The 12,753-nt window shown below is 43.5% G+C and overlaps 1 long non-coding RNA gene across 1 annotated transcript in view; it reads right to left on the bottom strand.

Annotated features, from left to right (window-relative positions):
• Window positions 1–10,197, bottom strand: part of LOC120310612 — an 82,608-nt gene extending 72,411 nt beyond the window's left edge. The window contains exons 1-2 of the long non-coding RNA XR_005557413.1: window positions 9,696–10,197; window positions 8,298–8,792 (exon numbers count right to left, since the gene is read on the bottom strand). This is a non-coding gene — a long non-coding RNA (uncharacterized LOC120310612). The remainder of the gene's footprint in view (window positions 1–8,297; window positions 8,793–9,695) is intronic.
• Window positions 10,198–12,753: the final 2,556 nt, after the last annotated feature.

Below are 12,753 nucleotides of genomic sequence, written 5' to 3'. Positions count from 1 at the left end.
TTATGTTGGAATGTTCAAGGAAAAGATGACAGACAGACAGAAACATGTTATGGCTGAATACCATAGGGTCCATACGAATATGTCCTTTAAGAAAGCAGCATGTCTTTTGTTCTTCCCAATTGATATTTTTATGTTGAAAGTGAAAAATCATTTATTAGAACTGTCAGTACCAGTAATCTGTGTTGTACTTTACAAGCAGGAAAATAATACAAATATCTTTATGATATACACCAGGCAGACCAGTAAGAATACAATAATTTTGAATTCCTAATTTTATTTGTTAATAGTTTATTAAATAACTAAAGCCGCCCAGATTCACCTTGCAAGGGAGATGGGTGACACAGAAATTTAATAAATAAATTTGTTAATAGTTGTGGAATATCTTGATTTAAACTAATCTCTTTATTTCATTTTACCAAAACAAACAAAACAAACATGAATTTACTTCATAGTTGAATAAGGGAACTCTACTACAAGAAAACAGCATCCTTGTCTATAGTTCGGATAAGATACATTGTTAAAGTAATTTTATCTTGAATATTAGAATTAGACTTTATCAAACCATGTTATTAAAACAAAGCTCAGAAATAGTTACAAGCATCAGATTTTATCTGCCTATAAGACACCAGCTGAGATAGCCTTTTGCCTTAGGTTTGTCTGATAAAAATAATTACAATACTGTAATTATGATGTGCTGTTTGCACACTATAATTAAGCTATTCTTTTGTGACTTATTTCCCAAAGCTAAAACATGGAGCTTTCAATAGATTATTTCACTCACTCATTTACTCACTCACTCACATATTCATGTGTATGTATATACACACACACACACACACACACACACATATTTCCCTGAAAACAAGAGCCAATCTTATATATACATACATACATACCTACATACAAACATACATACATTGCCTCCAAAAGAGGCACTAGGTCTTATTTTTGGGGAACGTCTTTACCTGCTTACCTCAGGACCGCCACAGCCAGGCCTCACATTCCCTGAAACCTGTTACGCCACCACCCAACACTTCTGTAGCCGCTTGCAGTAGGAAGCCATGTGGCGCATTGTGCCGGTGCAGCCACTCGTGGTAGGATGCCATGTGGTATGTTGTGTCATGGCACGTGTGAGTGGCGGCACCAGCACAACTTCTGCCATCTTCTGCCATGAGGAGAGGAGAGGAGAAGGGAAGAATGGAATGAGGGTACTTGCTTACTTCAGGGCATCCTAAGGAGATAATTAAGATGCAGGGTTCGGGGTTTTTTTTTATCATTTGTTTTGTGGTTGTTTTATAGTTACTGGTTTTATTGTTATTGTGAGCCATGGAGAGTTATTTAAGATGGGCAGCCATATAACTATTTTAAATAAATAAATAAGTTAGTTATTGATCTCTCTGGATAGCCAGATTTCCTAGCTTTGGAAAAAAAAGTCTCAAGTATATGAAAGGAACGAAATGTTTAATGGTAACACAGTTCTGATTAGGTCACATTCAAATAATAAAACCAAATCTAGCTGTGATCCTATACACTGATTTGGTCATGTTGCACCGAATGTGGTGATACAGTTCTGCGATGGCATCCCTAACAATATGCTACAAGATATTTTGAACTGGAACAAAGAACTCATAAGGTAGCTCAGACGTGACAACAGAGGAGACAAGCTCATAAACATATTACATGGAAGCAAACACCATTGAAATTGATGAAATGTGTCAAAAACCAGTGTGTTGTTTCTATAGAACAGCGGTTCTCAACCTGTGGGTCGGGACCCCATTTGGGGTCGAACGACCATTTCACGGGGGTCGCCAAACGCAGTACGCTATTTTTTTCCCCTTTTCCTTAGCTGTGCTACTCTCTTTTATTCTATTGGCTTTTGAAAGCCAATAGAATAGACTCTCTTGAATAGAGTTTAATTCTATTGGCTTTCAAAAGCCAATAGGAATTGTCCAGGTTGTCTCTGCCCTGCTGAGCACACCAAAAGCCCCATTCTGCAAACGGTGCTGCAAGTTGTCTGCAGCAAAGGCGAGCTGTCTAGAAGTTTCCACCCCTCCCTGCTGAGCAACTACTAAAAATGTAAGTAAAAGAGGGCCAGGGGTGGGAGGTGGGAGGCTGGCAGGCGCAGGGAGGGTTGCTGGTGCGCGTGGGGCCCAGCGGATACCTTACCTCCCTTGGGCTGGGCCAGCTGGTGGCCCAGCCAGTGGTCAGCCTGCGCCATCTCTGCCGCTTGCCAGCTACGCCTCGGCCGGCGCAGGGGGCGGCACCATGCATGCGTGGCGCTCCCAGGCAGGGAAAGTCCTCGACTTACGACCGGTTGGGTAGTCCTTGACTTACGACCAGTTGGGTAGTCCTCAACTTACGACCGGTTGGATAGTCCTTGACTTACGACCGGTTGGGGGTCGTGGCATTAAAAAGGTTGAGAACCACTACTATAGAATAAGTTTCTTATTGCAGTGTCAAGGTAGTCCTCATTTAGTGACCAAAGTTACAACAGTGCGGAAAAAAATTACCTCTGACCAGTTTTCACACAATGATCACCGCATCCCATGGTCATGTGATCAAAATTCAGGCACTTAGCAACTGATGTGTATTTATGACAGTTGCGCTGTCCCAGGGTCATGTGATCACCATTTGTAATCTTCCCAGCTGGCTTCTAACAAGCAAAGTCAATGGGGGAGAGCCAGATTCATTTAACAACTATATGATTCACTTATCAATTGCAGTAATTCATTTAACAACTGTGGCAAAAAGGTCGCAAAATGGTGCACTTAAAAACCGTCTTGCTTAGCGGCAATTGTGGTCATAAGCCAAGAACTATGTATTTCAAAACTGCAATGGAAGCATTGGACTGACTGAGATCCAAGTTCATCCTTAAGTCATAGTTTTCTCAGGTAATTTTAGGCCAGTCACTGTGCATCCTGACAGGGGCCATTGGGAGGAAAAGAAAAGAAGGAAGCAAGAAAAAATATTTAATGTGGGGAAAAAATACATGTAAGTGAGCACGTGTGTGGCTTCATACCTCATAACAGACACTGAGCCTAAAAAGGTTGCCTCTCCCATCCCCAGTTAAGAACTATGTAAATGAAGTTGGTGAGGTCACTGATCTGAATACTCTTTCCTTCTTCTCCTTCTACCATTGCCAGAATAACTGGAAGCACTGGATTAAACTGATCACAGTTGGTTATTTGGGCTTAAAGCAAGTCATATTCAAACCAAGCTTCTAATCCTATATACTACCTGGCACTTTATGGCGGAATAAAGTGAACATTAATTATTATAAATTAGTCAAGAAGCACACATTGACTTTTGAAACTGGGATACCAGACTGTTACAAATGGCTTACTATTGGCAAGAAAATAACCAAGCTCAGAGAACACCAAGAATCTCACAAAAGGTTTGCTACCTAAATGTCACCTATGGGTAATTTCGCTGTGATAACTCAGAGAAATTGTGTTCCATTTATAACCAGCTATTCTTTTTCTCCTTTATTTACAACGAACTTGGGGATCCAAGATCAGACTTGGTGTTCACTTAGTTTGCTAATAAGGATTTTTTTTTAAAAAAAACACCCTTCGGTAGAGATATTTGCTCTGTAAGATGTAAAATGCTAGAACAAATGTGTACATGTTAACATCACATCTCCGAAGCAAAGTAATCCAGATGTGCTTCACAAATATTAAGAAGTGATAGAGATTACCCAGAAGAGGTTAATTTTTCAAGGGCTTGCTAATCCTCTTTTAAATTCATCAATTTTTATAGAATTTCATTACACTTGACTAGCTTATGACACATTTCCTACCCCATTACAAAAGCAAATAACATGCCATACATGAATCAGGAACTGTTGTATCATTACGTGGTTTTTTTCCCCCAAAAAATGAAACAATACAAATGCTTAAAGAATGACTCAAGTCCTGGCATATTCATGCTAGCTATTGGCAGCATTTAAGAAGAGGTGTTAATGTTTTCCATTGCACCTGATTACCTGTTTTTTTAACACCATGAAAAATTACTCAAGACTGGTGCAAAACAAATGCCTGTACAAATGTGTCAGCCTGTATATTATGTGAACAGAAGCATCCCACCTATAGTTGGGAATGTTGCTACTAATTAATGTGTTATGACATTACATGGAAGAAGGACCTGGGCAAGTAACAACGTAACATATCCCACACACCTTTTCTCACTATCACAATTATCTGAAGTACTCAGGGATCAGTAACCAGATGGAGTCTGATCATTTCATTTTTTTTTTACAGTTTCCTAGGCAATACATTTATTTCACAATGTTATCCTATAGCATCCTAGTCTCCTCTGAGGTTGCAATTGATTTCCCAGAAAGTCAGGTTTTTCTACAGGGTTCAAAACACACAAGTCATCATCTCAGCCTCATCTTCTCGATTTTCATTATTCCATTCTGATGATCATTTAGTCCCAAAGTGATGCAAAATTACTACTTTTTATGACTTGAAATTAAAAAAAAAACTATCTAGCATTCAAATAGCTGAAAATCGTAAATTGGCTTGTAAGCTAAATTAATCTCAACAAGCTTTGAGGACAATACAAGCATCACACACACACATTTTTACAAGCTTCCAGGACAATACACAAGCATCACACACACAATCACACACACACACACACAGAGAGAGAGAGAGAGAGAGAGAGAGAGAGAGAGAGAGAGAGAGAGAGAGAGAGATAGCTTATTTCTCGTTCAAAACAATTTATCTGCAGCATAACTAAGCATTTAAAGGAAGCAAATAAGCCATGATAAATAACCAGGGAATACCAAATAATAATATTGCAATTACTCTGGTCCTCCATATAGGAAACATTTCACAAATCTTCTGGGTTCAGGTGATTTGGCTACAGTTATTTTGTACCCCAAATTTCCATAACAGTTTGTCAGCTGAAACAGGCATAAAGAATTTAATAATAACTGGCAATGGTGTGTTTGATACACTTTATGGAATGAAAATTGCATTGTCCAAAATAAAAGGCTTCTTGAAATGAAAGCTATTATTGCAACCAGATTATTCAGATCTATTCTTAGACTCTCTTAAAATGTATTCCTGTTATAGATACTAATATGACACAAGAAATGAAAAGAAACAGTAGGAAATCTAGACTGCTGTACTCATTTCATCTGTTAACTATAACAGGGCTTCATCTGCTCCTTCTCATGTGTTAATCCATCTATGCATATACTGAGATAAAGAACATAAATTCTTGCACTATTATTGAATAAGATCCATGCAGAGAGAGAAACAACAAAAGGCAGTTAGTAGTATTATTTGTTTTGTTTCTATCATTCAAAGAGAAGGAACAACAAAAATATCACTTTGACTTCAATTTATTTCCCTGTTTAAACAGGTGAATGGACTGTTTCCTCATTCTTAGCCGAGACCATTATTCAAATATGCTTCTCAAATCCCCCTGCTAACTCCCCCCCCCGTGTATGAATTCCGAAATAAATGATTTGAATAACTCATGAGTATTGAAGATCCTAAGCAACCTATTTAGATGTTTGAATATTTTGCTCATTCCCTAACTGTGCCCCAAACTGCATAGAAAATACAAGTTTTATAGCAATATTTTTTTTTAAAAAAAAAAAAAAGGTAAAAGAGTAGGTAGATTTCACAAGCTGTGGTCAATTCAGCATCTTCTATTAGGGAAAAAAGTGTTTTATTAATTTCCTCAGAAATAAAATTTACTGATTCAAGACATGTATACAAATTGTCCTGTATGGTTTGCTAATAGGAAAAAAAGTCTGAGGGGAAGGAAAGGGGGCAGGTGACAATTTGCTAGTTAAATTGGCTGGAATCGAGCACTCAGAAATACTTAAAGCTCTTTGGCCAATGAATAGGAACAGACTGAGATTCACTATATTCTCCCCCCTCCCCCCAGAACAGTATCAACTAATGTTTTCACATCCTGAAAAAGATAACACATTCCTAGAGTGATATCATAAAATATTCCTCTGCTGTTGGCTCCTGAACGCCACAAGAACCCATCCATTTTCTGCTTCTCTTCTTCTGCAGTTCTTCACATCTGGGATCTCCTTATTCCCACCGGGCTAGACAGTATTCTTTAAAGAGGAAGGTTAGCCAGCTGATCCTTGGCTTGAAAAACTCATCAGCATGGCCATCAGCTCTGATGTAAGCCCTCCAGGTGGAGCTCCTGGGTGCATGTAACTTCAAGCCACAAGCAGTGCTCACCGGGCATCCCAGAATTCCCATCTGCACTGGACAATGTTAGGATTGGGGCGGAGCTCCTACAAGTATGGACTCTGCAAAATCTAAAATTTCAGGCTTGCTCAGTCCAGTGAGTGGGAGGTGGTCCTTCAACGGGCAAGCGGCAAATGCAAGCAAGCCTAGCACACCCTAAGGTGGCTGGAGAAACAGCTTTGCTACTTCCTGCAACCCAGTGCTTGCCCTAGCAGATAGCAGTGGAATTCCAGGGAATGCTAGCTGCAGTGTCAGTATCCCTACCACTTACGGTAACAGCAATGGAATACAGTGGAGAAGGCTTTCTGGGTTGCCACAGAAGAAACAGACTAGGAAAGGTACGGGTATGAGAAAGAAGCAAAGAAGATAACTTGCTGCATCTTGTTCATGCAGTCCCTCTTGCAACTTCTGACACTGTTTAAGAGTCATCCAACCATTCTTGTGCCACTACAATACTAACGAGGACGAGCTTTATACACTGGGAGACGCTGCAAGTCAACAGTGGAGAAATGGGTTAAATGAAGTAGTTAAGAGGAACAGGAAACAGGTGAAGGGTGATTTTTAGGTTCCTCATGGGCAACAGAGACCTGTCCTCTGTCCATCTCATCTATTGCAGAACTTGTGCCTGAGAAATGAAATTGCTGGTGAGGAATGTGGGAGCCAGAAAGCAATTTCCAGAGGGAGGAGGAGGAGGAGGAGGAGGAGGAGGAGGAGGAGGAGGAGGAGGAGGAGGAGGAGACAGAAGCATCAACTGTTTGGAAGATGTATTTCTGTCCTTCCACTGGAAGAGTTAAAGAGGGACATTGATGCTCTGATGCAATAAACAGACAACACTGCAGGAGTGGTTCATGAGGCGAGGGAGATGTGTTAAGAGATCGCTTCCTCCTATGACATCACTCAAAGGAGCAGTGGAGCCTGGGGGGGGGGGAACGGAACAAGACAAGCACTTCTGTTCAGATAAGGAAACAGCCAAAGTGATGGGAGCTGAAAGGCTGTCAGAGCACAGAGGATGGCTTGCTCTAAAATGGATGGCAGGTCTACAATTAAATGTTAATGCTGCCAGCGCAGTGAGAAAAGGACTTTCAGTTTAAGTCAAGAACCTCAGGCTGGATGCTTGTAGACGGCAGGAAGAGGACCTAGGTTTTGGGTGGGTTGGCACAGATATTCTCCCTATTCCCCCAATCTTTCCCTTTTGATCCCTATAGCCAGGCTTATTTGCATCTCTCTCCTGCTGGTCATCTGTTTTTAAAATGCCTGCCAATAAGGAAAGGAAGTAGCAACCAGGATTTTCTTTTGGGGGGGAGGAGGGAGAAAGGGAAGTGCCTCAAACTCCAAAGATATCAGCTGCATCCCTTCCCTCTTGCTCTCTGACTGCAACATAATTATTCCAGCAAGAGCAAAGTGACAAATTAACGAAGCAGCCAAGGCTTTTGAATAGAAGGGTGCGCTTTCCCCCAAAATAAATTGCTGTAATCCTTAACGCCTGACACCAAGCTAAACCTCCTCTGTTAATTGGACAGGATCCCCTTTGACAAGTGGAGTCACCTGCCTTCAGCCAAACGAGGAGGAAATATCAGAAAGCAGAAGGACCAGATCAGAATTTCCAGCTAAGGCAGGAGTGGGGCTCTCTGGAGTAAAAACATCCGTGGGTGGGAGATAGGTACAACAATTATCCAGTTTCTAAACCACTGCTTTGGCAAGCTCCAAAACCTTTTACAAAACAAAATGAACTAGAAGTTGGGCAACTTTAAGGAAACACAGCACTCATTTATTGTCCCCAGGTCATCCTCCAAATAAAATAGAAAACCGTAGTTTGAAGGAGGGGAAAACATTTGACGACAGCTGCATTACAGTTTTCCAAACAACCGGGAATGGGAAAAGGCAAAGGCAACCTGGGGGGGGGGGGCTGCCGGAGCCATTCACACACACTTTGGAAATTTAAACCGCCACCGTCCCTTTTGAACACATCCACTTTTTGCCCTCACAGCTAAATAGGAAAAGGAAGAGAGGCAAACCAGAGACAGCAAGGCAAGCATTTCTCCTCCAGTTTGCTCTGTTTTTGCTGCGTACCTGAAATGCAGACAATGAAATTGGCTTGCAGAAGAAAAAGCACCTCCCAAACAATTTCCATCCTCCGATTCTCATGCCAAGTGCATCCCTCGGTGAAAAAACACAGCAAAGATCAATATTGCAGCTTGAGCAATCCCAGAAAATCTCCTTTTGGACTCGCAGCCTCTATTCCCCAGATGTGCTGACACATGTCCGAGCTCTCTCGTCGCTGTGCAGCTCAAGCCAGATCCTTTTTCTTCCTTTGCCGTCCGCCAAAGACTAAGGAGGCAACCGCCAGCACCAGCTTCTTCTTCCTTCAGGAAAGCAAGCAATATCCACCAGGCCTCCCAACAAGACATAGACAAAAAACAAGAGACCGGCAGTTCCCAGCTCCGGAAAGTCTCGATTCTCGGGGACCCGAACGCCAAGTTGTCCCCAAACTCTCTGCACACCTCAGCGAGACATCGCCCCCGCCAGCCGCGCCGCCGTCCCGACGTTCTTTTTCCTTCAAGCTCGCTACAAAACGATCACAAAGAGATTAAGACACATCGCATCGGCCGTCAGGTTTCTTGCACCGCGTTTCACCTACAGCTACAGAGGAGAGGAGGAAATACCCAAACCCGGGTCTCCTGCCAAAAAACAAAAAAACAAAAAACCTTAAAACCCAGCTCAGGCTCCCGCTAATTCCCAGCAACGGAAAAGAGATTTTCCGCAATGCAACTGCAGGGGTCGTTCTTCCCTCGCCTACGCGCGAGTCGCTCGCTCTTCCCTCCCTCCTACGGTTGCTTTCCAAGCTAACGGGGAGAACTCATCGTGGAAGCAAATAAATTAAAATAAATAAATAAAGAGCGTGCCAAGCGTCTCCCCTCCCTCTCTTCACCCCCTCCCCGTTTCTTCCCAATCTTTTCCAAATTAGATAGGGTGGTTTTGGAAGAGATGGGAACGAAGATATCTACATCGCGGTGGAACACACGCGCAGAGATTGCACGTCTCTTCCGCCAGCTAAAGTACACTACGCGGGGGCTCCTGCCTCAGACAAATTTTCCAGTAGGGTTATTTCTGCCTCCAGGAAAATATGCCAAAGCTTTCCTTACCTCCTCCTTTCCGAATATTCGCGTGCAAAATAATAATAATAATAATAATTGCAAATAGATACTTTGCGCTATGCCGGGCTAACTAACGAAATAGTTATGTCTTCCATCTAGGGCCAGAAAGAAAGAAGGCGCGAGGTCCTAAACAGGTCTATTTCAAACAAGTCCCGTTCTTTACGGGAGGGAGGGGGACCCGCTCCCAGGTAAACCTTCTTCCGGCCAGACTGCAACGGCGGGAAAAGGGGCCAAACGTTGGCGGAGCCTCGTGCAGGCTCACCCGGCTTAGATCGTACTTGAGTTTCCCGCAAGCAAACGGTTCCATACTCACGTTTTCCTCCCCGACGCCTCTTTCTCTTCCACCTCCTCCGGCAGGGAGATGGGCTCCCCCGCCGTCGATCTGCCCGCAGTATCGGAAAGAGCGCGAGGTCAAGGCTGCTGGGCTCCTGCTCAGCCCTGAGGGAAAAGCGCGCTTTCAGGCCAGGTCCTCCTTAGGACCGATCTGCCGGCCTCCCCGCCACGCGCGCCCCCCCCCCTTTAAGGGCAGCCAGTCGCACCGGGCTCCGGGAGGCCCGAGCCAGCCCGCCACGCTCCGGCAGCGCCACGCGCAGTCCGGCGGGGCAAAAGGCGGCGAGGCAGCGCGCGCAGGCTTGCCAGCCAGCCAGCGAGCGTTCCGCGACGGGAGGCGGCGCGTTCGGCGGCCAGTCGGCAGCCGGAGCTGCAGCCCAGGTTGGAATCCGGTCTCCGCCGCCGAAGAGCCGCGCAGTCTGGGCATGCCTATGGCTCGCCCCCTGGAAGGCTCTAGCTGCAAATGACGCCGGGTGCCCGGACGCTTCCTGCCCGCTGCGAACTTTCTTTCCTCTGCATTGATGTGTTATTGCTTTTTTTTTTCCCTCCTTAAAAAAGAAAAATATCATGAGCGGTAACAACGTTCCCCAAAAGTTGCGCCAGAACTAGGAAAGCATACCGTACTTGCGGGGAAATGGGGGCGGGAGGAAATGGGCGGGTGTGAGTCCGAGCGAAGGAGTCTAGTGGCGCAATCCACGGTACTGATTCCCACGTGCGCAGGGCCTGCCCTCCTCGACATGCTTGGCAAAAGTAAGTTCGGGGCAGAGAGGTCCACGTTTGCCCTGCACAGGGACTTCCTTGCGGGTGCCTGGTCGGCTTTGGTAGCTTGGGCTTTCCCGCACCGAGAAGACCGCCAACTACAAATGGACTGGTGGCGCCGAGGATGAGGGCTGCTCGTCGGGGGATGAAAAGGTCCAAAGTACCGGGGGCGGGGTGCCGAGACATAGTGAAGTGGAATCCCCCCCCCCAGCTCTCCAAGCGTTTGCGCATTTTTTAGCACCGCCGTATGCTTACTCAGAACTTTGTTCGGCAGGATTTACTCCCAAGCAAGTGTGGGGAGAGTGGCAGGCCGTCTGAAGAGAGAGCCACGTGTCTTCAATGAAGGGTGTGATACATACATTTGTTTGAGTCAAACTGAGTTGAAAGAGCTACATTTTGATGTCCTCCCCCTCCCCCGCCAATCCAGCTTAAAAAAGGAAAGGACAGATTTCCCGGGCGAGGTATGTTTCTTCCTAGCAAACAGAATTGGTAGGTTTTTGTTTTACTAAATGAGAGGGAGGAATTTACAAAGATGTCCGAGATATTTTTAATTGGATACATCCATAACTTTGGAGATTTTCTGCATTCCAAACAAGGTGTTAAAGCGGTACACTGGTTCCTCCCCTTTCAAAATTAGTTGTCCGGTGAGGTTTCTAAAATGTCTTTTCTTGCCCTGCCATTTGCCAAATTGGAGAAGCGATGGACGCAGGTTTTGTTATTTTTTTCCCCAAAGTTTTCACGGTATTTTAATTGGACTCTGCTATAAATTCATCTTGGTTTCAGTTATGCCGGCTCTATGGTTGCAGCAATAAATTAATTGCCTATTTGGTCTGTGTGTTTGTGGGGAAAATATATGTTAATTAAAAATATACATATGCAAAATCAAATTTCATCTTTATATATAGATTGTAAAACTTTCAGGTCAGGCACTAAAAGACTTTGATTTAGTGCAAGAAACAAGAGATCTAAGGCACACATTTCATGAAAATGTCAGGTTTTTCTGAAATTCCTAATCACGTTACACTCCTGCACCTTAAAAGTCATGGGGAATAATGGTAAGTAGAATCTGAATTGAAAATCTGCATCCATTTTCAATATTTGAGCACATATCAAATTTATCATCTTTTGCTGTTTCACTAAATGTGTCATCAGCTTTCTCTATTCCAGTATCTGATTAATTAGAGCTTCAAACAGAAGAATTCTGAGGACGCAAAGGGGTTGTAGACCCAATCTGTGGTGGTGATGGGCAATAAATAGGGCTGTAGACTAGCCAGACCAAATCAAAAGCAACATTGGAGCAACAAAATTGGAGCAATTCCCTAACGAATTATTAAATCCCACCATCTGTTAGAGAGACATGAGAAACCAATGCTAATGTTACGTCAGCACCATGGACAGCAGCATGTCTGATGGCATGCAGCTTGTTCTCTGTATGCTATACTAGTAATCAGCATTTGGGTGTCTGCTTGCATAAGGCTGAGTTACTATCATTAGTCCTTCAGAAGATCCTTTTCTCCAGTTACAGATTTTCTTTATTTGTATCTGACTACAGCACAAAATAACAAGACATTTTTCTGCCCTGTTCCTATGACTTTGCCTTCATCTTATCCCCAGATCTTGAGTGACACTGCATTAAGTTGCCTTTTGCTACATTATGTATTTAAAAAGTATTTTCCCCATATTCCAATATTATCCAAGGGCAGCATTAAAATGTGGGGAATCTGTTTGTCTTTGCCACTTCTTGTATTGGTAAGAAGTTAGATGATTAGTAAAGACTGGGAAAAGAAGCAGAAGAGACATGACTGGCCTGATGGAAATAAATTTCATGCAGGTATGATTTCCATGGACTCTAAGACAGATGAAGAGCATCAACTCTTCAGTTCAGAAAATAACATAGTCTTCTTTTGCTACACTTGATAATAGGTCACCATCCTCCAAAAAGCCTACAGCCCATCTGAATTTGAAGCTGAAAGACCTTGACCACTGACACCTTTCCAAGAATGGAGAAATGCTCCATCCAACCAAATAATACCTAGTCAGCAGACCTCACAAGGCATTTAATTGTTGCCTCACTCTCATTGCATTAAAGAGCTAGTTTGGTGCAGTGATTAAGGCTAGAAACTACAAGTTCTAGTCCCACCTTCAGCACAAAGTCAGCTGAATGACTTTGCGCCAGTTCCTCTATCTCAATCCTAGAAAATAGGCAAAGACAAACCACTTCCAAGAAAACTACAGAGATTCATCCAGGCAGACACCAGGAATCAACACAGACTCAAAGCTCC

This window comes from Crotalus tigris, unplaced genomic scaffold (assembly GCF_016545835.1).
Source record: "Crotalus tigris isolate CLP2741 ecotype Arizona unplaced genomic scaffold, ASM1654583v1 scf7180000018230.699579, whole genome shotgun sequence".
Classification (NCBI taxonomy): Eukaryota; Metazoa; Chordata; class Lepidosauria; order Squamata; family Viperidae; genus Crotalus; species Crotalus tigris.
The sequence above is the reverse complement of the archived record's forward strand: the minus strand, read 5'-3'. Positions and strand labels throughout refer to the sequence as shown.